Source organism: Natator depressus, chromosome 1 (assembly GCF_965152275.1).
Source record: "Natator depressus isolate rNatDep1 chromosome 1, rNatDep2.hap1, whole genome shotgun sequence".
Lineage (NCBI taxonomy): Eukaryota > Metazoa > Chordata > Testudines > Cheloniidae > Natator > Natator depressus.
The window spans coordinates 53,221,611-53,248,252 of record NC_134234.1 but is presented as its reverse complement, the minus strand read 5'-3'; the positions used below and the strand labels follow the sequence as shown (position 1 = coordinate 53,248,252).

The 26,642-nt window shown below is 44.5% G+C and overlaps 1 long non-coding RNA gene across 8 annotated transcripts in view; it reads left to right on the top strand.

The window, feature by feature from the left end:
• Positions 1-25,947, top strand: part of LOC141991623 (uncharacterized) — a 60,103-nt gene extending 34,156 nt beyond the window's left edge. For 4 of the 8 annotated variants that reach the window (XR_012640410.1, XR_012640409.1, XR_012640416.1 and 1 more), the window contains 2 exons: positions 62-126; positions 8,603-8,737. This is a non-coding gene — a long non-coding RNA (uncharacterized LOC141991623). Of the gene's footprint in view, positions 1-61; positions 127-8,602; positions 8,738-15,946; positions 16,373-25,813 lie in introns of those variants that run through there. The other 4 variants (XR_012640418.1, XR_012640414.1, XR_012640420.1 and 1 more) reach the window with 3 other exon arrangements.
• Positions 25,948-26,642: the final 695 nt, after the last annotated feature.

Here is a 26,642-nt window from a genome sequence, read left to right as displayed (position 1 = left end):
CCAGAATGCTATGATATCTTTCTTGATGTGCTTCCTCAGGCCTTTCTCTTTTGTTTTACAGCTTAGTCCCTCCAGCAGGGCATTCAGTGATTCTGCAATGGCAGAGGACTTCAGGGCAAAATACAGGTAATGTCTGGCAAATCCCAAGAAGGAGAGTAGATCCTGGACATAATAAACCTTAGCCGTTCCTCTGTCACAGCTGTTTTATTTATCCTGTCTTCTGAGTTTGTGTGTTCCAAAAACTTGACAGATCTTTGAAACAGTTTGCATTCTGAAGGGGAGAAGTTCAGCACATGATCAGGTAGTTGCTTCACTAGGTGACCCATATGTTCCTCCACTATTGAGAGGGTAAGTCACCTCAGGAGGTAACTGCATCTTTAAGACTCATGACTTACTTCATCATGTTTTGGAAGACAATTAGGGTTATCTGTCAATATCTGGGGCTTCCTCTTGAATTGTTGGATCCCCACAGGTGTAGATAAGTCTGTCCTTGCATACTCTTTCTCCACTTTCACATACTAGTAAGTCACCCTTTAAATTCTGGACAGAAAACCATAAGAATGACCGTATTGGTCAGACCAATGGTCCATTTAGCCTACTATCCTGTCTTGTGACAGTGGCCCATGCCAGACGGGAACTGTTGGGAACAAGAAACCATGGCAAATACCTCCTCTATTCATGGAAATGGACAGGCATCTTTATAGTCAAGTCAAATGATAAAGCATGTAGTAGTCCATAACCATTTAAAGAGAGTTATTTACCTACCTATTTCTTTCAGAGAATTACTACTGGTGATGTATAAAGACTGTCAGGCTCTTCAGTGATTAATTTGACCATTAGTTCATACAGATGTTGAATGCAAATCCTCAAAAACTACTTCTTCTGGCTCTATGTCTGAAAGGACCGTCATCCTCCAGCCAGATCTTATTGGTAACCCAAAGATATGTTCACAATACAAGTCATACCTGGAGAAGGAATTCTCAAATTCCTCGGAGACCCTTTTTTCAATGTATTTTCTCTCCAGTTTATCTGGAGTTGCCTCGTCAAAGTCTAGGTGCAAAGATGGTACTTCAATAACCCTCCCTTGCATTTGAACAACTCCAGTTGGCTCGTGTGACAATTACCTTCTGGGGATATTGTTGTCATATGATCTCTTTGGAACAAGTTCTTTGGCTGCAGTTGACTTTGGGAAATCCACAAAAGTAGGGTTTGGAGCATAGTCTCCCAGAGAAAGAATTATCTATCTGTCTAGTCTGCTGGCATATGGATACTGCCCTTCTGTAACAGGGTGCCTGTTGCACCCCTGTGTATCCACCCCTTAGCCCCGCTCCTCATAGACTCAGGGACACTCCAAGCTGGTGCAACTCCCATGCTCTTTATTTGTGTCCGTTTCCCACCACCAGTTTCCTACTATGTACTGGCTATTTACAATGGCTTGGCCTAACAGAGGCTTGGTCAGCAACAGAGTAGCATGCTCCTACCTCTCCCTGAGCCTCCCTTCCCTCCTGGTCCCCACCCCTTCTTCCATTTTCTCCCAGCCTTTTAGCTCCTGCTAATGAGGCTAGCAGGTGCAGGCAGCTCCCAGGCAAGCACTGGCTATTTACCCAGCCCCAATCCATTCCCCCTGATTGGGGCTAGGATGGCAGGAGCTGATTAAGGGCTTTCCTAGCAGCACCCTGCTACACCTTCCCTTCCTCAGTTTCCTCACATCTTCAGTTGTGGTATAAAGTTTGGCCCTTTGATGGTTCTGCATTATAGGACAGATTTACAGAAATGAAGAACAAAAGTCCTCTGCTTCTCGAGCTGTTCCTTTGTCTGAACACTAATCTGTCTTGCTACACAGTAGGGCCAAGAAAGGGCCCAGAGCTTTTCCTGCTATGACTGCTGTATGTGCTCAGCAAAATGACAGACTCACTGGGAATAAAAGGGTAGCTGCACTGTGTGAGAGGTGGGAGCAGGACAACCCCGCTACTGAATAGGTTGGCTTGTTTCACAGCTAGAGCCACAGATATTTTCAACAGGATAGAGCTTTAAGTGCATTAGTTAGCCCTTTGATTCTGAGAGAATAAAAGATACAAAGAAATTGTAAGAAAGTCACACCCCCTCCTATCAGATTTGAACACACTGGATTTGCAATATAAACCATTAGGCTGCACACAATCTTTCATTAGAATCCACGGGAGAGGAGATTATTTTTTGCAATAGGAACATACTGTAGTGAAAATTACAAGTAAAAATTAAAACAACTGATGGATAAAGTGTGCAAGCCAAATCTCTTTCCTTGATTGTACCAAGAACTGAACATATGACATTTCAGGCAAACCAGATTTAAATTCATGTATGTTTACCTTTTTGCAGTAAAAAATATAACACCAAGAATTTTCCTATAATGTAACTACCTATTTCTCTGTGAATACGGCACATACAAGAATCTTTTTAAAACATGATGTTAAAATGCTTATTATGATTGCATAGAGGCACGGAGAATACAGTCGTCAGGGTGTTGCCCAGGTTTCTCCACCATATTTGATCTTTTATAGACAATGCTAATGATTCACCACTGTGCTACTCCATTGATTTCAATGGAGTTACGTTGGTGTAAAACTAGAAGAACACAGTGGTGAATCAGGCCCCATAATAGCAATGCATTATTTCTAACATGGTTTGAGTCACTACCCTGATGCAGTATCATTTGCCTTGGAGTTTGTTAAAGAAAATTAAATGCTGGTATTTCATTTCACAATCTGTAGTCTAGATTTTAACTGGTGGCATGGATCGCATTGAGCTTGCTTGCAGTATCTCAATGAACCGGCTCTTTCCTGTGATGCCTGAATCTTGTACACCAGAATCCAAGCTTTCATTTATATAAAAATAAGTCTTTTGATTATGATAACTACAGCTGATTGGAAAGTGGTGGTGGTGGGGATTGTTTAATGAAGAGTTGACAAACTTTTGTTTCCATTCTTTTGTTGAGATTAAAAAAAAATGTTAATGCCACTTCCTAGTGTTCTTCCAAATTAAGAAATTGCATTAAAAAAAAAATCTATTCCTGGGGCAAATTCCTGTTATTCATAGAGACACCCATGGGAGGGGAAGAGGAAGGCAGGAAAACTCTTAGGGAGGAACACCTTCTGAGTTTCTTGTAGAATATCCCCTTTAAGAGAAGGTATTTAGAAAGCCATAGAGTTCTCTGGGAGAGAGGTCTCCCAAATATGTGGAGTGAGAAATAGGGCAAATTTTCAACTTTATTGAAATCCTGCCCACATCGATGTCATTGGCAAAATATCCACTGATGTCAGTCGGGGCAGGATTTCACCCTGTGAATACTGTTCGATATGTTCAATAAGGTATGTTTTCGGACAAGACAGCCATTATTCTAATTGTAAGAGATAAGCAATTCAAATATTTATGATTTTAAAGCATTGTTTCAAATCTTTAATTCCTTCTAGGCTTTCCAATGAAAACAAGTAAATTAGTGTATTTTTAATGCGTTTATTGCTCCAGACAATGCACTGTAAATGTTTCCGTGCTTGAATGCATTTTGGTTATAATTAGAGAAATGCCAAGTGAAAACATGCTGGAGAAAGAAACACTCACTGAGAAATATTGCATCCCCTCAGAACTTGTTTTGTTTTGTCTTTGCTGCAAAAATAATCTCTCTCTAATAGGTATTCCTATTAACTTCCAACTACCCTTTGTCTACGTATTTCATGGCCAAGTCGGTCACAGGGATGTCATTTTTCATAATGTTTCAATGGGTGTTCTTTTTACCTGGTGGTGCCCATCTCTTCCCTGGAACCCCTTACAGATGGGGAACTGAGGTACAGGGGAGCTAAGTGATTTGCCCAAGGTCATCCAGGACATTCATTGCCAAGCAAGGAATTGAACCTAGGTCTCCTCTGTCCCACGCCAGTACCCCCAACTACTGGGTCATCCTTCCTCCCCTTAAACTGTGCATATAGAGCTAGTTTTAGCATTTATAATATTCAGCACTAATGCAAGGAACATACAGACTGGTATCCTGTAAGACATTGTCTTCAGCAGTTAGCATAAGGCTTGAGGCCTATGAACTTTGGCACAGATTAATGGCCCAATGGTCACCCCTAAATTTTGGAGAACTGGGAATAGAGTGTTTAAGGGGGAAGTTTATCCATAACGACACCTGCCAACTCCAGGAACATGAGCTAACACCAGCTTTTGCATATTTTAGGGTAGGAACATCTGCAAATGTCTGACCGCAAGAGTGCCATGACGTATCTGATAATAAATTGAGATAATTAATATCCTAACCTATAGAAGAAGGGCACCCCAACATTAGTAGGGTGAGGAAATACAAATAAGGAACAGTGGAGACACCCCTACTAAATATGCATTAGGCACAGTGGTGCCAGTGTAACATATTATAAAAATTTTAGCCCAGCCTGTGTGCAGGGGAAAGAAAGATGTAGCCCTTGAGAGGTGCCAGGATGATGGCCATTGGTGACGATGAGGAAGGTGATGGTGGTAAGGAAGATAACAGCTAACATATCAGGTTATTCTCAAGGGATGGTGTGAGTATATGGATGTTCAGATGTACGTTCTGTATTATCTCTATCTACCTTGCTGGGTTAAAGTGTTTGTGATTTTGCTAAATGCATTAATAAACTATTACAAATACCTAAGAACGACTATATTGGGTCAGACCAAAGCTCCATCTAGCCCAGTATCCTGTCTTCCGACAGTGGCCAATGCCAGGTGCTTCCGATGGAATGAACAGACCAGGTAATCATCAAATGATCCATCCCCTGTTGCCCATTCCCAGCTTCTGGCAAACAGAGGCTAGGGACACCATCCCTGCCCATCCTAGCTAATAGCCATTGATGGACCTATCCTCCATGAACTTATCTAGTTCTTTTTTGTGCCTTGCTGTAGTCTTGCTATACAGTATTCCTAAAGTGTGAGTGTCGCAAATGTGCACATCAGGGTTCCCAGCTGAACACTGATTTTAATAATATTGGCCTGATCTTGGGACAAGAACCTGTCAAACCTCAGAGTGATAACTGGGAATTCGTATGTAATCAATATAGTTAGTACACAATCCATAGATCAGGCTACAAAACTATCCCTCTCAAACTGATAATTTCAGTGTCAATTCCCTGAGATTAAAATTGCATTGATTTTCCACAAGATGGCAATGTAAGAATCACAGTAATGGCATTTTAATTAATAGAATCCATTTAATTTATACTTTAAATATGTCAACTGGGTATGCATATTCATAGACGTGATACCTTCTAGGTTGCAGTGTGCTATTGATGTTCTGTTTAAATAACTATAATGTACAAAGTGATATGCTGGCCGCAAATAAATGATTCTGTTGACCAGCCTATCACTTACACAATTAATCAAAACGAAATTCTAACAAACACCTTGCACCCTGAAAGTTAGACTAAGTTACCTTTGCGGAATCTTCAGAATCATTTAGAAATATAGACTAATCAAACATTTGAATTTTATAAACAGAGAACTGAAGATCATTAATAATGTTTCCTTAAGTTAGGTAAAGCATTATTTTGCAGTAGACTTCTAGCCCAGTATTTAAAAATCAAAATGATTTTTCAATTTGTAAGTTACCGAGTCTTTGTTTATTTATCTCACTATATTACATACCAACAGCTGTTACTGGTTTTATTCATAAACATGCCCTGTACAAAATCAGAAATTAAGAACTGACCCAAATCTCTGTCCCAAACTCAAACCAGTCCTCATTTGTGCAGATCTAAGAATCTGGGCCATCCCTACCCATACGCAAACTACGCAGCTGCGTAGGGCACCAAATTTCCTGGTGCCCTATGCAGCTGCCTGCTGCATCCAACTCCAACGGCCGGCCTGATCCCCTGGACAGCTGAGCCGGCCTGACATGGGCTGCACACAGCAGGGCCCAGGAAAGCTGCCTCTGCCTCTGCCCCAGCCCCACCCCTTCCCCTCAGCCCCCGCCCCGTCTCTTCCCACCCTTGTAAGGGGACTGTTGCCCCCTTACTAACATTCAGTGGGGGTGTTTTGGTTGGCTAGCTCCCAGTACCAAAAGAAAGAGGAAGGGTCAATGGGAAATCAGGACCCTGACAGTCCCTCGGAACAATGGGGAGAGGCCAATGCTCCAAGTCAGCCTGAATGACAGGGCGGGCAGGCTAATCAGGGAGTCAGGAGGCCGGGGGGGTCCTGTCCTCCGTGTGAGCTGGAATTGCCTGGGTCAGACAGGGTGGGGCTGAGCTAAGGAGAAAGTAGGGGCCCAAGCTGAGCTGGGAGCAGAGTCGTGCCAGATCCACAGGGACCAGAAAAGCAGCCCGGGAAGCAGGTCAGAGTTGGGAGCAGTCACAGAAGCAGCCCAGGGAGAGCAGATCCTGTGCTGGGAGCAGAGCTGCAGCCACAGAGCCAGGTGTGGTGAGCAACTGGGGCCAGCAAGGGGGAACCCTGGGGAAAGGGCCCAGTGCAGAAGGACACCCCCAGCCAAGGGTCCTTGCAGGCCAGACTGGGAGGGGGAACTTAACGCAATGGGGGGGCTGACTCTGGGAAGAAGGGTCCCACCACCCAAAGCCCAGAGGTGTGTGGCCACCACCGTTACAAGTGTCCAACCCGCAGCATCCCTGCAACACAGCCAGGGCCTGAGAAGGAGACCTGGGCCCTACAAGGAACAGACTATGAAATGCCCTGACATCCAGAGACGCTGTTTGTGATGTTCCCTGCCAAAGAGCAGGGTGATGTGTTTTTCTTTAACCTTTCCCATTTTTACTTATTCTTTTTTTAAATTAATTGTTAATTAAACAACTTGTATTTGCTTTAAATTGTATGAAATGATCAGTGGGTCAGGGAAGTGCCCAGTGCAGAGAGAGTACCCCGGAGTGGGGACACCCTAGCTCCTGTCCTAGATGACCACAGCAGGGTTGGGGGTCAAGCCCCCCAGGAATCCTGGGCCCAGCCTTGTTGGGGTTACAAGGACTCTGCCAGACAGGAGAGTGGAAGGGGAGGCCTCAAGGGCAGGGAGGCCTCTGGGTAAAGGGAGTGGGAGCGAGGACTCAGATCCTTTCGCTAGCCCACTTCACCGGGGTAGTGCAGAAGCCAGGAAAGTTCCCCACAATAGCGGGACCATTCCCCCGCTTACACCTGCTCTGCCCCATCTCCACCCCTTCTCCCGCAAACCCCGTCCCCTGAGCTAAGAGTCCCTGCAGCAGGGGTAGGGGTTGGGCCCACCTTGCACTCACCGGGCAGCGGGAAATGGAGCAACCCGGCCCCAGCCCGCTACGCTACGCTGGCTCCTAGCCATGCCACCGGTGAGTGCTGGGGGGCAGTTCCCCCTCTTTCCCCAAGCCTGGAAGCCGGGGGAGCAGAGCGGAGCAGGTTGGGGCCAGGTCGCTCCATTTCCCGCTGCCCTGTGAGTGCAGGTGCGGGCCTGACCCCTGCTGCCTTCCTGCATTGGCTGCTCCTGCCTCCCAAAGCCCCTGGGACACCCCCCCGCCCTCAGAGGCTGGGGCCGGCCCCCCCACAGGGGGGCTGCGTAGGGCACCACAATCTCTAGGGACGGCTCTGCTAAGAATATACTACTGCTTTTTTTCTTCAGTGTTGTCTACTTCAGCACCCTCTTCATTTTCCAGTTCTGCAGCAAGTACCAGGAAGAAAAGCTACTAAACTAACACACACAAGGCTGTTTTTGCAGTCTTTAACCCTGTCTCAATTGGAAGTAAGAAGTGCCAGAAATCCACTGTATTCACACTTCTAGCACAATGTTGCAGTCCAGAGAGATTTGGATAAGCAACATACAAACTTCTGAGTGTTCAGCTGAACTGAGCAATGCCCCTCCTCCCCCGGCAACTTTAATAGGATTCTCCCTGGGCTCAGGGATCTGACCTAGCCCTAAAGTGCCCTGAAAGAGGATCGGAACCTAAGCTCTGCACTCTTGGGCCTGTTAAGGCTGCATTGCACAACTAGGAACACAAAAGCAGTCTTAAAGCCAGTTTAGTTGACCAGCAGAGAATGCCCCATGCGTAGTGGATTTTTTTCTAGTGGTGAAAATTGAAGTAGCTACAGTCTCTACAGAAGGGAATGCAGCTCGGTCAAGAAAAAGGGATTGTCTCTATGTGCTGGGAACATCTCCAGTGGTCAGAATAGCCCCTTGGGGCCACAGACTGCTAGGTATGAAGTGTATTTGCCTTGAGGCTGCTCTGCTTAATGCCAGAGACTGGCTTAATGGCCAGAAAACCTCAGGATTTGGTGCACCACCATTCTCCTGAGCTTTATGGGTCCTAACGGCAGCCCCTGGGCCTACCTGTGTAAGTAATGCACACAAAGAAGGAGTTCTGCTCGAGAGATATGCAGAATGGGCAATAATTTCAGTAGGGTTCCCAATATGTTCATAACTGACAGTCTGTTTTTGAAAATTCAAAGCTTTAGATGGATTTCAGTTCTTTACAGATTTATAGCTCAAATCAGTTTGGGGGGGAAAATCACTTTGGAGGTTTTACTATCTGAAATGAACAATTCATACAACAATGCACATTGGTGAACCTCTTTTAGTTGTTTTTCTGTGGTCTGTTGTTTGCTGAAAATTCCATTATTCTGGTCTTCACAGATGAAAACACTACATCTGAGAATACAGAACACAGGGCTATAAATACTGAAGACAGAAAGACCTCATTGATCTGACCTCTTCTTCAAAGGACACTCAGTCAACTTAGATTAAATAGATTCATTGGCAAATAATAAACTACCATAATCTCTTACAGTGAACAAGCTTTTCAGTTTTGTTCTTTTCACATACTTTGAATGCTTCGCCTTCCAAGAAGAATCCTAGAAGGAAAACAAAATCTTATATGGAGTGATTAAATGGATAATTTAGCTAGAAATGTTTTATTATAGATTTTTTTCAGTTAAATAATGTAGGGCTCAATGCTGCTCCCTATTGAAGTCTCCAGTCTCAAACACACACATATTAGCTATTGAATATACAGAGATATGAAGGCTGTTTTATGGAACACTACCTTTGTTTTGTGCAATTATGTTTTTTTTAGGTAGTGGTTTAAGTTTTTTATTATATACAAGAGCACAGATACTAATTTTTAGGTGGGCCTTTATGATAATGTCTATCATTTAAGATTACTGAAATTTGGTATGATATCATCCTGAATGTCCTCAGTGTCACACTAAAATAGCATGAGAGACGCATATTACACATGCTATAATCATGTGAGGCCAAGAGGGCAACTGTCATCCCAACACATCCTTCTCCTGGCATGGGAATACTTAAACAAGTGTAGCCCCCCTCCTGTTCACTGGCCCAGTGTGAGTTTGTTCAAGATAGGGGAAGTCTGCCTTGTGACTTTTTACACAACTTTGGGATACTGGACCTGAGGCTTCTCTGTGTGCTCTGCATTGTGTGTAGTGTATATTCACCTCAGACCAGACCCACTCAGACAAACCACCAGGAACAAGGCTTTATTCTGCAAAGAAACATAGAATGGGATTACCATTCAGCAGCCTCCTTCCTGCTTGCCTGCCTCATGTTCCCAGCTTCAGTCAGTGCTGGGACTTCCTGCTGGGAGGGGCAGAAGGTACCTCCTGGTAGGAACCAGGAAGTTCTCCCAACATGCCACAATTTGTAGCCCACAATTTGTAGTTCCCATGGCTGCTGCTGCTGCTGAAGGACACTAGACCTTGGGCTACACAAGCATCCCCTTTTGTGGGGAATTATTTATTTAGTTTTTACCACAAACAAAGACTTTTTAGCTCTAACCCTTCTTCATTCAGGAGTCCTGCAGCCCTCTTTCTTCGAGTCCACATTGGTTCAGTCAGACGTCTCCTCCTAGGAGCCACACTCCCACAACCCTCCTTCTTGGGCGTCTGTATCAATTCAGGCAAGCTGCAACCTAAGAACCAGATTCTCCCCAGCTGGCCTTCCCTTTGTTGTTCAGACCCTCTCCTCCGTGGGCTGGGAGAGGGCAGAAAACCACTGGGCTATGGGATATTCTGATATGGGTCTCCTTCAGCTTCACCTATTGAAGTTGTTCCACTTTAATTGAATAATTAAATATTAATTGGGGCAGAGAGTGAGACTCCCTGTGTCACTTGGTGGTTAGCACACTCAGCTGAGAGGTGGCAGATCACTGTTCAAATTCCTTCTCCTCAGCAGGCAACAGGGACACTTAAAGTGGGGGTCTCCCACATGCCAGGTGAATACCCTAACCACGGGGCTAAAAGTTATAAGGGCGAGCCTTCTCTTTCCTCTCCTCTCCCAGCTATTTTGTGTGCAGTTAGGCAGTCCCACGTGCAAGTTAGGCCCGTGAATACCCATCTTCCCCTGGTTCATGGGTGGCTCTGAGGCTTAAGCGGAAGACAGGAACCTAGAGGAAAGCTGCTGTGTGCGTGCTCAGAGGCAGGATCATAGGTGCCAAGGAAAATTGCCATTGAGTGAATTTAAGCATCTACAGTGTTAGGCAGCGCCAAGTGACAGGTTTCTAGATTATAGTGGTGCCTAAATATGGGTCTTTGGCACCTAAGTCTGGGAATCAGGTGCCAAGAACCACTATGGATCTGAGTCTTTGCCACTTGAGATATTGGCTGTGGTAAATGTAGGCACAGTCCGAGGGACTGTAATTCTTTGTGGATAAAGGGCCTGATCCATAACTCACTGGAGTCAATGGAAATACTCCCACTGACTTCTTTGGACAAGGGCCAGAGTTACGGAGCACTGTATTCAAGGGCATGCCAAATACAGGCCAGTACAGTCAGTAAACAAAAGCAAACCTGAGAGCTGTAAAGTAAACCATGTCTTGCCACATCTAAAACTGAGATGTGTGAATGGTATAGTGCCTGAGTGGTGGGGTACACGAACAAGTCACCTTGTAGATCTGAGTAGCAGCTGTGCTAGCTGCATAATACAGCAAGATCTAGTAAAAACTCCCCTATTGGCTTAAGAAACTGCACATAGTAAGTCAACTTAGTGCCAGAAGAGTCCTGGTGTATTGATATGTCATTTTCATTAGTATTGCCATAGTCACAACAGTCCTTGTGCCCTGTCTATGGTAAGGATGGTTTAAATATTCTTTGGGCTCTTTCTATCACCTCATCTATTCATAGTTTTATGTGACACAAGTCATTCAGCTCAGAAACAAATGGAGACTTCTGAGAGTCTGAGATCTAGAGTCCCTTTTTCCTTCAAAGGGTCAAAAACTGGTGAAGTTTGAAGGATGTATATTGGAGAGATATAGGACAACTGAAGAGTGGAAGGAGTGGTTAGGGAACCTCAGTGTTCTGAGTTTCTGAAAACTAAAGCATTTTGGCAGGTATTAGGATATGCCTGGTAAGATATTTTCCCCCTGCAACCATCCCAGACGCTTCAGGGAAAAGCCAAGAAGTTGCTTAGCTCAGGCAACAAATAACTCACTTCACCTTATAACAGACCTGTGGCCTAGTCCTCCACCACAAGAGTCACAGACTCCTGGGTGATTTTCTTCACCACAGCATTGGTCAGTCTGACAGTGATTTTTCCATTTTTCCTTTTCTTCATAAAAAAAAACAATGTCATATGCCAACTCTGTTAGGCACTAGGATAGAACAGTCCCCTGAGAACCTGCTTGGGGTACAGATTTCCCCCTCCCATGGAAAACTGATAAGATGCATGGGGGACGATCCCCTCACAGAATTTTCTCTAGATTGTTATATTGGGGGACAGGGTTTGTCCATTGTAGAATGAGCAGGGGGGTCAACTTCCATGAACAGTGGATTTCAGGGGACCCATCCTAGACCAGAGTCATTTGTGAGGTGTCCCTGTGTCTTCATAATGGCTCCAGGGCCCTCTGCTCCCCACTTCCATCCCGCTGGCAGCATTGCTTTGTTAGAGACTCCCTATCTACTACTACCACTGGCACCCCCTCTCTCACCCAGTCCCATAAAAATGGGTTCTGCACATGGACAGGGTCATGGATAAGGGAATGCATGTGTCAGGCTTTAACTTTTGAGCAGATCCACCTCTGTCTGCATATGATATAAGGGGGGAACAAAGTGTACAGAGCACCAGTCTTTGCTACCTGCTCCTTACAGAGGGCTCTCTACAGGTCCAGGGGTACCGTAGGGGCCCCCTTCCCTTTCATGGAAGGAGGGAAAGGACTATGTGCAACTCTTGTGGGATGATTTCTTCCCCTCTCCCCTCAAAAATAAATACAGATGGTGTTTTGGGATCAGTAAGTCTAGATAGAAATATTCAGTTTTTATATGTAGCACTTTTGCAGAGTTTTTTGTTGATATTTCTCTCTTGAGGAACAAGACATTCAGTATATCCATACTGTGAAAACAAACATCATAGGGCCAGATCAACCACACTCCAAAGGAAATGGTATCTTAACCAAACTACAATGCAGCACAAAATATTGTCCAGACATCTAATTAAGCATTCTCTTTGCACTGGAACGCCAGCTGTCTGTATGAATGCAAGAGACAGCAATGAATGATTAGTATACGAGAGTCCATATCAAAACAGACAGAAAAGAATGGCTTGCTGTCTACTAGAAAATGCTTGCTGTTAAAGGTCTTATTAGCCATTCCTACACTATTCTGAGGCTGTCAGGTTGCTATCATAAGAGTAGTGAAAGAACAATGAGTACAATTATTTTAAATGAGCATGAGACAACTGTAATGACAAAGGTGACAGTCATCTCTGTCCATCTTATGCCAAACCTGGGTCAGCACCATCTGTGAATTAAATGGCAAGAAATATGATCTACAGCATGCCCTTTGCTACCCAATTCTAAATTCAGAGCCAGTGAGATGAGCAACAGAAACGTAGAAAACCATTTTTAGTCTGGATCACTTTGAAGACATTTTTGACCTAAGAGAACTCTAACATTTGCATTTACTGTTTTTAAACAATTCAAAAGTTACTATAAAATAGGAACGTTTTGGAGAGGTCACTCTGGATTCAAATTCCAAAAGGAAAATCTTTCAACTCTACTGCTGGTACTTTCCCATCTCAGCAAAGGATACCATAACCCCTGAAAATGCCCACATGCTGGCATCTTTTGGAAACAAACCTTTCAGCAAATGTAGAAAAGGAGAAGGAATAGGATGACGTGGATGAGTAATCAAGAAATGTAATGAAATCAGATGACAGCAACAGGGCCTCATGTGCACCTGCAGTCACAATTAAGAACATCTTTAATGTCATGGTTAGTGATCTATAGCAGACATTTACTCCCAAGCTAGTGGCATTCATAGCTGCAGTATAAATAGCTGGTTTAGTTAGCAGGACTAAAAACGTTTGGCCTGAGATGGCTGCATCCCCTCCTAAAAGGTTGCTCGATTAACCCATGATATGAAATTCAAATTGGGATCCACCTTTCCTCACATATACGCACTGCTTCATTAGCCCAAGGTATTAACTTCACCACGAAAAGGTCAACAGCTGGCCTAACTTTGGGGTTCAAACTGAAAATACTTTGAACCTAAACCTTCTAAGCCAAGGCAAGCTAATTCCTACCTTAACAAATTAAGGGCCAGATTGTGTCTAGCCTCTCCCTGGCTATGTAAGAAGGTAAATGGCCAGAAGGAACCTTCCCCCTGAGCCTGCACACCTATGAACCGGGGAAGTTACAGTCCAGGTCTTTGTGATCCCTGAGTTCAAGAACCTGGTAGCGACGGGACCACTAGTAGTGCAAAGTATTCCAAAAGGGTGAGCATGATGGAGATAGGGCTATGGCCTTACCTCCTTCACCTACTCCCTTCTGCATGGCTGACAGGCTGAAGCTGGTAGAACGATGCTACAGTGTAAAAAATGAGCCTCTACTAATGAGCCTCTTCAGTACCCCAGACACATTCTGCCTGCCTCTGTCCTCCAAAAACAAAACATCTTCAGAAGATGGTCTCAGTGCAGCAACTGTGCTCCCTCACCACAGCTGTGTCAAGCTAGGGAAAGCTCTAACAGAATCTTCATCTGTATTTTAAATACTCCCTCATTATCATACCTAATACTATTGTAAACAGCTGGCTTATACACAAGGCAACTCATTCTCTTACCGTGAAGCTTTAATTATGAGCTTGTTTCAGTAATTAAATCATTCATCTGAATTTGCAAGTCCACACAACTTATTGTTAATTGTATCCCTTATAATTTTAACAAGATGATTCTTAAATCTTATTTTAAGCAGTAGCACTCATTTGGTGACTATACTAAAATCCATCCCAGCAATAATTGTCCTGCTAAATATGAAAATTGTAGTTTTCATTAGTTAGTTTTTCATTAGTTAGTTTTTAGTTAGCATAATTCCTTCAAAATGCTCTGAGCAATATTTGTATTGTCCCATGGAAGTGCTTCAAGTAATAACATATGGCTGTTAATGAAAATAGAATTCAATATTACAGTTTTAATTAGTCCTCTATAATTAATTGAACACATTATGTGCTGAGTAAAAAAAAATTTGGGGGAAAAAAAAGAATATTAAAGTGAAATAGAATTCAGTATTACAGTTTTAATTAGCCCTCTATAATTAATTGTACACATTATGTGCTCAGTATAATTTTTGGGGAAAGAAAATAATATTAAAATGAAATAAAGAAAAGTTTTACTTATTTGCTGTCTCCATGAAAAAAGCAAAGTTAAAACCTTTATTCTTAATAACAATCAGATTTACATTTGTAAACAAATTGGCAGTTTCCCATACCAATATTGCTAACAGCATGGCCCAAAAGCAGGTCAAAGTTTCCCTGACGTGCACACTTGAAGTTTATTTACAGAAAAAGCAGATATTTTTCTTGTGCGCGATGCCACTCTCACCACCAGCAATGGTGAGGATGGGTGGCTAGTGGAGAGGGAAATGAGCAGGGAGTTCCTTGGTTGCATGAAACTATGAATATGGGGCAATGGCGCTCAATACTGGCATCATTTTCCAGTGGCAGTGGTGATTTTAGCTGATACCTCATTCCTGAGGGTTACAAAGGCACAGAGAGCACAGCTGCTGCTGGTGTCCTAAAGCCATCCAGGCCCATATGCTGCTAACCTGTTTACAGCAATGGTGCCCTAGTCACAGGCTTCTGCTGTGAACTGCAAGGACGAGGAGGAGGTGGAGGATGGGGGACATGCAACCGGGGGGGGGGTCGGCCTATGCCCCGAGCTAGGACCTATTTGAGATTCCACCGCAGGCCAGTCAGTTCCAGCAGTCGAGCACAGGCAAGCCCGATGCAAGGGAAGGAACCTCAAAGAAATGTGTAATTGTATTTTCTATTACATTGATGTCCTGATGGCAGCCCCAACTTAACAGAATACAGCTATTGACTTTCCATTAATTTACTCATACTAGAAGAGATAGTGGTACAACAAAGAGAGGTAGTGTTATCTGCTTTTCATTCCTCTGTAGAGTTAGGCAGGGGAACCACATAGAGCAGTGTGTTTAGGTACACAGGATGTCCCTTGAATCCTCCTGAGGGATCTCGATTAAACTTTCATGGAGGTACTGTGCAATTGTCTCCTGAAAGTTTCTAGGGACAGTAGGCTTATTTCTTCCTCTGCAGTAGGACACTTTCCCATGCCAGTCAGTGATAACTTCAGCAGGCACCATTGAAGTAAACAGGGTAGGCAGCATACAGGCCTGCTTGGCTTTGGGACACCACCAGCAGTTGTGCTCTCTCTGCCTTTGTTACCCTTTGGAATGAGATATCAGCTTAAATTACCACTGCTAATGGGAAATGGTGCCAGTATTCAGTGCCATCACCCTATACTCATAGTTTCATGCAACCAAGGAATTCCCTCCTCAGTTCCCATGGCTAGTGCTGTGAGTGGTACCATGCATAAGCATTCCAAATCAGAAGCGTCAATGAGCATGTCCGGTTTAAAACTTTAGGGGCACAAGGGAAGGGAGTTCTGAATCTTAACTTTCACCTTCCACTGTGACTATACTGACAGTGGTAACTTGGTGTGTTTTATCTGTAGCTGCTGCCTTGTTACTTTGAGGGGCTCAAACTCCACATATGTGGAATGCCTGAGCCAGATAAGGAGGAGAAAGAAGACTCAGGATGACATGTTCAATGAGATCCTGCAAGCCAGTGCTGCATCAGTCTGTGAGCAAAGGGCCTGGAGCATGAACATTGCTGACAGCTGGAGAAGAAAAGAGCAGAGAGGAGAAAGGGTCAGGAATCTTGTCAGGAAAAGGAGATGGAGATCCACCAGGACATAATGGGGCTTCTCTGGCAGTATACACAGATGCTGCAGATTCTTGTGGTTCTATAGCTTCAACAATCACAGGCTCCCCTCCCTTTGCAGTCCATGGATAACTTCAGCATAGCACCTCCTGAACCCTGCTCCACCCCCCTAAATATTCCACATGGCATCAGAAGGCACATCCCTACCTCTACCACTCCACCCTAAGGAACATTAAGGACAACCACAGCTTCACATACACTGACCTGTGAAAACCACAGTTCCTGTGTGTGTAGGTAAAATGGACATGAATGTTCTTTCCCCATGGTAAGTTCTGTTCCATTAATTTATTAAGTTTTTAATGCATTTGCTTTTAAATTGCACAAATTTTTATTTGCACTGATTTTGTTACTGAATAAAATTCTATTACTTGGAAAATAATTCATCTTTATTAGTTCACAGCATATTCTGTAGAGGACCTAGCAGTAGTGACAGCACCCACTTACTTGTTATTGTACAGGGTGACAACACATAGGATCAGTGATAAAAACAATATAATAATTATAAATGTACAGCAAGCACCACAAAATTAGTAGGTACAGTGTCAGTGTTATATTCATAGATGTATACCAATTCCCAACAGGCCCCAAAACAGCCGGGCCAGGTAGAGCAATGCATTAAGGTGGCTCACTGTTAAAGTGCTTTTTCAAAGCCTCCCTGAGCCGTATAGATCCATGTGGAGCTTTTCAAATAGCCCTTGTGCCTGGCTGTTCAAACTCAGCAAACACCTGCTCCACCTCCATTTCCCCCTTTGAAACACAGATATTATGCAGGACACAGCAGGCAGCTATAATCATTTGGACACTTTTCTCACTGAGATCCAATCTTTGAGTAAACAATGCCAGTGTCTCTTCACTCTACCAAAAGCACATTCAACTGTCATTCTGCACCTGCTGAGCTGGTAGTTGATTCTTTCCTTGGTGCTGTCAAGGAGGCCAGTGTACGGCTTCATGAGCCAGGGAAGCAAGGGCTAAGCTGGGTCCTCTAGGATCACTGTTGGCATTTCAACATTGCCAATGGTAATTCACCAGTCAGGAAACAAAATTCCCAGCTTGTAGCTTTCTGAACACTTCTGTGTTCTTAAAGATGCGAGCTTCATGCACCTTCCCCAACCAGCCGACACGGATGTTAGTGAAGCATCCCCAATGATCCACCATTGCTAGTATAACCATGGAAAAGTAGCCCTTTCTGGTAATGAGCTCTGTGGCAAGGTGGTATGGTGCCAAAATTGGGATATGCATGCTCTCTATTGCTCCATCACAGCGTGGGAACCCCATTGTTGCAAATCCATCCACTATGTCCTGCATATTGCAGACTCCATGCTTCTGTCAGAGATGGCAGTATTTAATAGGCAGCAGGTTTAAAACAAACAAAAGGAAATATTTTTTCACACAACACACTGTCAACCTATGGAACTCTTTGCCAGAGGCTATTGTGAAGGCCAAGACTAACGGGGTCAAAAAAGAACTAGATAAATTCATGGAGGATAGATCCATCAATCGCTATTAGCTAGGATGAGCAGGGATGGTGTCTCTAGCCTTTGCCAGAAGTTGGGAATGGGCGACAGGGGATGGATCACTTAATGATTACCTGTTCTAGTCATTCCCTCTTGGGCACCTGGCATTGGCCACTGTCAGAAGACAGGATACTGAGTTAGATGGACCTTTGGTCTGACCCAGTCTGGCCTTTCTTATGTTCTTATGGCAGATAATGAGGAGGGCCGGACAGATTCATGGGATTTTTAAAAAGGTACAAAAATTATGGGATATAGGAGACGTTATGGGATGGAGACATTTGCACACTGAGACATTAATCCCTTGTTCCCAGTCACTCCTGTGTGACTCATTTCTGCCCCACTATGCATGACCAAAACTTCACAAAAGAGAGTGCACTGGATGGTGGCAGGTTGCCCACTGGGATACTTACCCATTGTGCAACGCACTGTGCATGGACACAAGCACTCCTGGTGAGCACGCACTGTGCTGATGCAAGGATCCAAGTATGCATGCACACAACTTTAACGGCTTTTATGCTTACATAACTTGTGTCAACCAAAGTTTGTAGTGTAGACATGGCCATAGACACACGAACAACTAGGTTGACACAAGGCGATGTACATTGGTCTACATTACAAAGTTAGATCAGCCCTAAGGGAAAAAAAAGATTACAGGATATTTGACAGTTTTTTTCAAAGAGGCATTACTAACAACATGAGAGCAAACTATCCCAATGCATAGGAAAGATAGGAAGTATGGTAAGAGACCACCCTGGCTTAACCAGGAATCTTCAGTGACCTGAAACTCAAAAAAGAAGAATCATTAAAATGTGGAAACTAAGGTCAAATTATGAAGGGATGAATCAAAAATAAAAACATAAGAAATTAAAAAGGTTGTCATCAATATAAAGGGAAGGGTAACCACCTTTCTGTATACAGAACTATAAAATCCCTTCTGGCTAGAGGCAAAACCCTTTTACCTGTAAAGGGTTAAGAAGCTAAGATAACCTCGCTGGCACCTGACCAAAATAACCAATGAGGAGACAAGATACTTTCAAAGCTGGAGGGTCGGGGGGAAACAAAGGCTCTCTCTGTCTGTGTGATGCTTTTGCCGGGAACAGATCAGGAATACTCTTCAGAACGTCTGTTAAGTTAGTAAGTAATCTAGCTAAAAATGCGTTAGATTTCCTTTTGTTTAATGGCTGGTAAAACAGGTTGTGCTGAATGGAATGTATATTCCTGTTTTTGTGTCTTTTTGTAACTTAAGGTTTTGCCTAGAGGGATTCTCTATGTTTTGAATCTGATTACCCTGTGAGGTATTTACCATCCTGATTTTACAGAGGTGATTCTTTTACTTTTTCTTTAATTAAAATTCTTCTTTTAAGAACCTGATTGTTTTTGCATTGTTCTTAAGATCCAAGGGTTTGGGTCTGTGTTCACCTATGCAAATTGGTGAGGATTTTTCTCAAGCCTTCCCCAGGAAAGGGGGTGTAGGGCTTGGGGGGGGGAGAGACATCTCCAAGTGGGCTTTTTCCCTGTTCTTTGTTTAACACGCTTGGTGGTGGCAGCATAGGGTTCAAGGACAAGGCAAAGTTTGTACCTTGAGGAAGTTTTTAACCTAAGCTGGTAAGAATAAGCTTAGGGGGTCTTTCATGCAGCTCCCCACATCTGTACCCTAGAGTTCAGAGTGGGGAAGGAACCTTGACAAAGGCCAAGGAACAAAACAAGATTAAACTCGCTAGGAACGTAAAAGGTAATAAGAAAACATTTTAAAAATACGTTAGAAGCAAGAGGAAGACCAAGGACGGGGTAGGCCCATTACTCAATGAGCAGGGTGTCAAGCTGTCTGGTACGGCTCATGACTGTGAGTGCTTACGTCAGCGCAGGCTGTCAAAAGCAGGGCAGAGCTCCCAAACTGATGGTACATTCTAGAATTAGATTTCACAAACACAGTATCAAATGCGAACTCCCAAAGTACCACAATAGTCTTATAATGGAGTCACAGACAGTCCCCTTAGGCACTCCAGTCTATCTTGCCATCCAGGCAAGCTAGACTATATGATAAATGGCCACTTAGATGAAAACAAAAAATCACAAAATATTCAGGTTACACCCAGTCCCAAGAGACCAGTCACACACCCAGGTCTCACACCAAAGACAATGCTGATAGCCAGTTCTATAGTAAACTAACTAAAGGTTTATTAGCTAAGAAAAAGGAAAAAGTTATTGAGGGGTTGGGGTGTGGGAGAGGGTGAGAGCTCTAACTCGGGGTGTGGGCTCCAGGGTGGGGCCAGAAATGAGGGTTCAGGGTGAGGGAGGGGACTCTGGGCGGGGAAGGGAGTTGGGTGTAGGAGGGGGTGAGGCTCTGGCTGGGTGTCCGGGCTTTGGGATGGGCAGGGGATGAGGGGTTTAGGGTGCAGGAGGGGGCTCCAGGTTTGGGGGGGCTCAGGGCTGGGGCAGGGGCTTGTGGTTGGGGTGCGGACGTACCTCGGGTGGCTCCCGGTCAGTGGCACAGTGGGTCTAAGGCAGGCTAGTCCCCCATCCTGGCTCCGTGCTGTGCCCTGGAAGCAGCCAGCAGGTCCGGCTCCTAGGCTGGAGGGACAGGAGGCTCTGCGCGCTGCTGTCACCCGCAGGCACCACCCACCCCAGCTGCCATTGGCCACAGTTCCCGTTGAATGGGACTGCAGAGTCAGTGCGGGGGCAGTGCGTGGAGACCCCCCCCATACACACACTCCTGCCTAGGAGCCGGACGTGCTGGCCACTTCCGGTGTGCATCGTGGTACCAGAACAGGTAGCGACTAGCCTGCCTTAGCCCTGCAACATCACCGAAAGGACATTTAATGGCCGAGTCGGCGGTGTGGACCGGAGCCACCTGGGTCCCTCTTCGACTGAGCGTTCCAGTCGAAAACTGGACACGGCAATCCTAAAACAAGCACAGTTTCTGGTTTCCACTGCAGGAATAACCCATGTAGGAATAGAGGGCGATGTGGCCCCAGGAATAGAGCTGCTATATATATTTTTCTGAATAGTACACAATATCTATTCTCCTCTCTATCAACAAGGGGCTCTTTCCTTTCCTTCAAAGTGTTTGCAACCCCTTCCGCTTTTACATTATGCATGTAAAGCAGGTCTGGATCATTGCTGTCTCCTTTGGTTGTTGGAGGTGCCTTGAGCTGGCAAACTGCTGTATTTCCTCCCTTTTAAACCCTTTCTCTGGGTTATGCTACAGTTTAAAAACATTTCAGTCCCTCTACTTGAGGAGCCTGCTGCAGCTTAAAATGTATTCCATGTTGATGGGTTCACACTGGTCCAAGCTTGGACTGTATTCAACTCTTGATATTGATTGAATGCCTATTGAGCCTCTAATAAGGCTTTGTGGACACAAGTATTTTACATTTGAAAGCCAGTGACACTCTCAGATCGCTCTTTTATTTATTCTGGTGGATTGATTTGGGGGGAAAATAGTAAACATACAGCTATCCTTTTCCAAACATGCCACAAACCCAACAACATAGAAGCTTCCCTCCCAGCTTCAAGAATGGCACGTTTTATTCTTACCTTGGAAGCCTCAATCTTCCTTATTTCTGTCTGCTCGATATACATTCACACCACTATACACTGAAATTAGCTGTCATCCTATTTCTTACATCTTCTCCAGTGTACGTCATGTATGCTTTCAAACAAGGGGATTTTTTTCATTAATTAAGTGCTATCTTTGCAGTTTGACTGATCTTTCTTTCGTGTTTTAATTTTCCTCCTTCAGTCAACTGAAGAATTTCACATTGAATAGTCTCAACATTTTTTATAAGGAGGAGCTGTTACCGGATGGTAGATATTCACACTGAAGCATAAAGTGCTGCATCCGAGATAGTCTAGGCCAGACTGATTTGATCACTTCTAGATAAGTTTATGGAGGAGAAGGTATGATGGGATGACATGATTTTGGTAATTAATTGATCTTTAAATATTCATGGTAAATAGGTCCAATGGCCTGTGATGGGATGTTAGATGGGGTGGGATCTGAGTTACTACAGAGAATTCTTTCCTGGGTAGCTGGCTGGTGAATCTTACCCATATGCTCAGTGTTTAGCTGATCGCCATATTTGGGGTTGGGAAGGAATTTTCCTCCAGGGCAGATTGGAAGAGGCCCTGGGGGTTTTTCGCCTTCCTCTGTAGCATGGGGCACGGGTCACTTGCTGGAGGATTCTCTGCTCCTTGAAGTCTTTAAACCACGATTTGAGGACTTCAATAGCAAAGACGTAGGTGAGAGGTTTATCGCAGGAGTGGGTGGGTGAGATTCTGTGGCCTGTGTTCTGCAGGAGGTCGGACTAGATCATCATAATGGTCGCTTCTGACCTTAGTATCTATGAATCTATGTACATGCTGTTCATCAATAGTTTCAGGGATACTTTGGCTGAACCCTTTGACAATAGATTCTTGCTCGTAGTGTCTGTTGGGCCACACCTGTGCTCTCTCTCTCCTCATGCTTTGATCAAATGGTATAAGGGGCGGTGCAGACCAGCCACCTCTCCTGTCCTTTCTCACCACTGATGGTCCAAGACTGAAGCCTTCATTATCTGCAGATTGAAACTCTGATTGTTCCTGTAATAGCTGGAAAAAAAAAAAGATAAATACTTTAAGGATAGTTAGATTTGGGGGCCCCTTCCCCCTCTCTGCTTACCCCTTCCCCGGTACAGGACTCAGAGTTCCAGGCTTCAAAATCTGCCTGGTTCTAGTCAGATCTGGGCCAGGCAAACATCCCTTGTAACAGTGGGCTGAGGTACATGCCACTCAGCAGTGTCACTTCAGTAACAGGGGCAAGCGAGGGCAGAGTCTGATTGGAATACACATAGGGACTGGCACTCGAAGAAGAACCATTTTTGAAGGATAAATTAGAGGTCTGTCTTTCATTGGCTGTCTGGTAGGACTAAGTCCAGACTCTATACTTTAGAAACAGACTCTACCAAGCAAACAGCCATCAATCTGCATACTGAAGTGCAGCCACCTATATAGAAGGCTTGCAACTGAGCTAGATCAGAAGGAGCAGGAGTGGGTGCACAATGCAGAGTGTGTTGTACCTCGCAGAGGGAGTTCCCTGCAGTGCAGAACTCTTAAAGATCCCAAGAGCAGATCTGCCAACTGTATCAGACAAGCACAGTCCAAGTTATATTCCTATACACAAAACACCTGTGCAGCGAGATGCCAAGGCCATGCTGCATCCCATTCCTTGGGGGAGTGGGGAACTAGGGATAAGGTACCTACCAGCTGTTTACCTTGCCCACAGCCTTTCACAGCTATGCCCCAATAGGTGATGGGGCAATCACCATTCCAGGGTAGCAGATAGCTTCATAGCTACAGGGGTGGGAGAACCCATTTGCCCACAACCTCCCTTGTTGTGTGTTGGTAGTCAGACTCTCTCCGCCCCAGCTGTGCATCCTTCAGTCACCCAGCAGTAACAGAAACACCTGGGCCAGTGACTCAATCACTAAGTGCCAAACTGAATAGACAAGATGCCACTAAACAGGGGAAACATGTGGGACACCAGTACCCACTGCAGGGGCAGCAGTCAGAGATGTTCTGCTCTGCCCTGCCTCAGGATGCTCACCAACACATTCATGGGACCACTGAGCTGAGATCTGTCCCACTCCCATCAATCCAAACCAAGGAAGGGCGTTGGCTGCAAAGAATCAGATGTCAGATGGCACTTGGGGGTGCCATATTCACTCTCACAGAGTCCAATGGACATCAAGGTTGCAAGGAGGGAGTCATGTCCTGTGTACTGTATGGAGAAAGCTCTGTTGTCTGCCATAGGAGTTGGATCAGGGAAGAATAGAGTTGCACAAGCACTTGTATACGCTAGGAGTCTTGCATCTGATCAGCAAGGTAAGTAGCATCTTGTGTGTGCCCTTGAATGACACTGGTCTTTCCACTCCCTCCACCACATTGCTGTTGCTGTCAAACACTCATTCTTGGACATGTGTGTTGTGGGTGGTCTCAGAGTGGTCTGTTTGTCTGATACTACTATCAAAAACAATCAAAGCCAGAATTTTGCTTGGAAAGATTTCAAATGCTACCACATTTCTATAGAGCATTGATTATAATTTCTGTAAGTTTATGCATATTGCTGTGCAATAAAGAAGTGAAGTGTAAACAAGTGAATTCCTGAAAATGTGCACAAGATCGGCATGCCTACTCAGTTACAGAGGAACAAAGATTATTCCAAACAAAGGACAGAGACAGTTAGGTGGGTATCCCCAAACAGGTTTTGTATTCAGCCAGCAACAGCCCAGCCCTTGAAATCAAAGGCAAAGACACTGAAAGCCAATTCAGATGAGTACTGCTACATGGAAATCATTCATGGTCAAGAGTAACATTCCATTATGCCCTGGGGCCTCCAACAGTAGATGGGAGAACATGCCGGGCACCCAGTCATTGAACCATTCCAGGAACCATGTCCTTGATGAGACCGTAATCACTCTTGCATGAAGGAGGGACACCCAGATGTGTTTCCCCAAGCAGATTCATACATTTTAGAGACCAAGTCCAATCATCTGTATAACACAGACCATACAATTTCACCCCATATTTCCTGCATCAAGCTGATAACTTCTGGTTGAGCTACAGCATATTTTATAGAAAGGCACCCAGCCTTGGTTTAAAGACTTCAGATGACAGAGAAACCACCACATCCCTTGACAAATTGTTCCACTGATTAATTACCCTCACTATTAAACATTTTTCACTTTAGGACTTGTCTACAAGGTGGGGTAATATGCACTGCAGGTGATGGTGGTGTAATTTCTAAAGCGCACTAAATGGTCTGTGTAGACCCTACTGGTGTGACCTGAATGTTCCATAGTGCACCCCAGCGAGGTCTACACAGACCAATTAATGTGCAACATACTAGTGCACTTTATATATCACATCTCCTGTAGTGCGCATTATGCCACTGTGTAGACAAGCCCTTATTTCCAGCTTGAATGTATATCTCCCAGCCATTGGATCTCATTATGCCTTTGTCCGCTACATCAAAGGGCCATCTATCTACCAGATAGCTTCTCCCCACATAGGTACTTCTAGATATGATTAAGGTTAAGATTTTGTCATGGTTATTTTTAGCAAAAGTCACAAACAGGTCACAGGCAATAAATAAAAATTCACAGAGGCCCGCAACCTGTCCGTGACTTTTATAAAAAAGAAGGGTGGGGGGAGGCTGACAACTGGGGGAACTGAAGCCCGAGCCCCAAAGTGCGGGACTGACTGACAGCCCAAGCACCGCCACATGGGGGGAGGAGGGGCAACAGCCCCTGCTGCAGCAGCTGACAGCTCCAGCCCCTGTTGCCATCTCGGGGACTGACAGCTCTAGCCCCGCTGCTGCTGCAGGGGTTGAAGCCGAAGAAATCACAGATGTTCATTAAAGTCATAGAATCCATGACCTCTGCGACTAAACTATGATCAACTCACCTTTTAACCTTCTCTTGGATAATCTGAAAGGTTTGAACGCTTAGTCATCAAAGTCCCTATCTCTGAAACCAAAGACAAGTTCAGATGAAATATGCTACAGGCAATGCAGTATTTATAGCAGAGTCTATAGAAAAAGTCTCTGGTGTGAAAAAGAGACACACCGTGAGCTTGATTGCCAGCTCTTTTGTGTGTCAAGTTGTGCAGCATTTTAGTAATTTAGTGAACTAGAATCTGTGCAGCATGGATTATTTTGGTCAGGATCCCCTGACATTCAGCAGCTGGTTTTGTTGATCAAAATGTTACATCTAAAACTCAGGATTTTGTGTTTTGCAGCTTTTGAAAATAGAATTGGGAGATGATCACTTTAGAGCAAATGGCAAATCTGGGTTTCTTATATTTAATTACGATGAGCTCTTTTGGTGCTAACGTGAAACGATATGTAATTTCATGGCCTTTGCAACAGCGCTCTTCAATTTATATCAAAAGGCAGAAGGAGCTTTTGATCTGATCAACATTAATTAACTGCAGAAAGGAAAATGAAGAAAAAATTGCTACTCTAACTTTTACTCTGAAAGCAGGTGAATCTATAACAAAGGAACAGTGAAATGCAATGCATACATATAATCTTTATTTTCTTTTAGGAAAATAAATAAATGAATATACAGTGCAAAAAATAGGACAGTATGAAAGCGGGAAAGCAGCTAAACTCAATGAAAAAGGGACCCTATGGTGACAGACTGTACCCCTACGTTCAACACTTTTACAAAACTATGGTAAATCTTGTACAAAGTATGCCTTGTGAGGTATCATTTAAAAACTCATAATTTGCTGATCATTATTGTCTTGGTAAAATATATCTGGCAACATTATATGCAAAGTTATAAGATCCTACTGTATGATGTTACTAAGGCATATTCCAAATCTGGGAAAAAATAGTCCAAACCAGTATCTCAGAGACAAAAGGCAAACACCCCTGGTGGGACCATGGCCAAAGGTCGGGGAGGGGGGTGGTTGCTTCCTCCACCCCGCTGCAGCAGGCCAGCATCCTGAAGCAAGAGGAGCTCAGGCATCCCAAGGTGAAGCAAGGCAGCATCTCCTGAGTTGAAGCTGATACAGGGGGGTGGATGCAAGGGAAGGAATTCCCCGGGAGCTGGGAGGGAGGGTGGATCCAGGGGAAGGGAATCAATCCTTCCTGACGCAGGGAGGAGGGGATGCTGATTGGCAGGGGAGGGGATAAACTTCCTCTCTAGGAGGAAAAGCCCTGTCAGGCAGGCTTAATCTGGGTGCGGGGGAGGGGGAGACAGCTTTGGGCTGGGCAAGCCTTACTTTCCCAGGCATGAGAGCCGGCCATGAAGAAGAGCCTGCAGGGAGGATGCGGCTAGAAGTACTGGTGGTGTGTTGCCCCCTCCTAACACCCCATGCATGGGGGAATGGAAGCGGTGCCCCAGGACCTGGGTCAGAACCATAGGA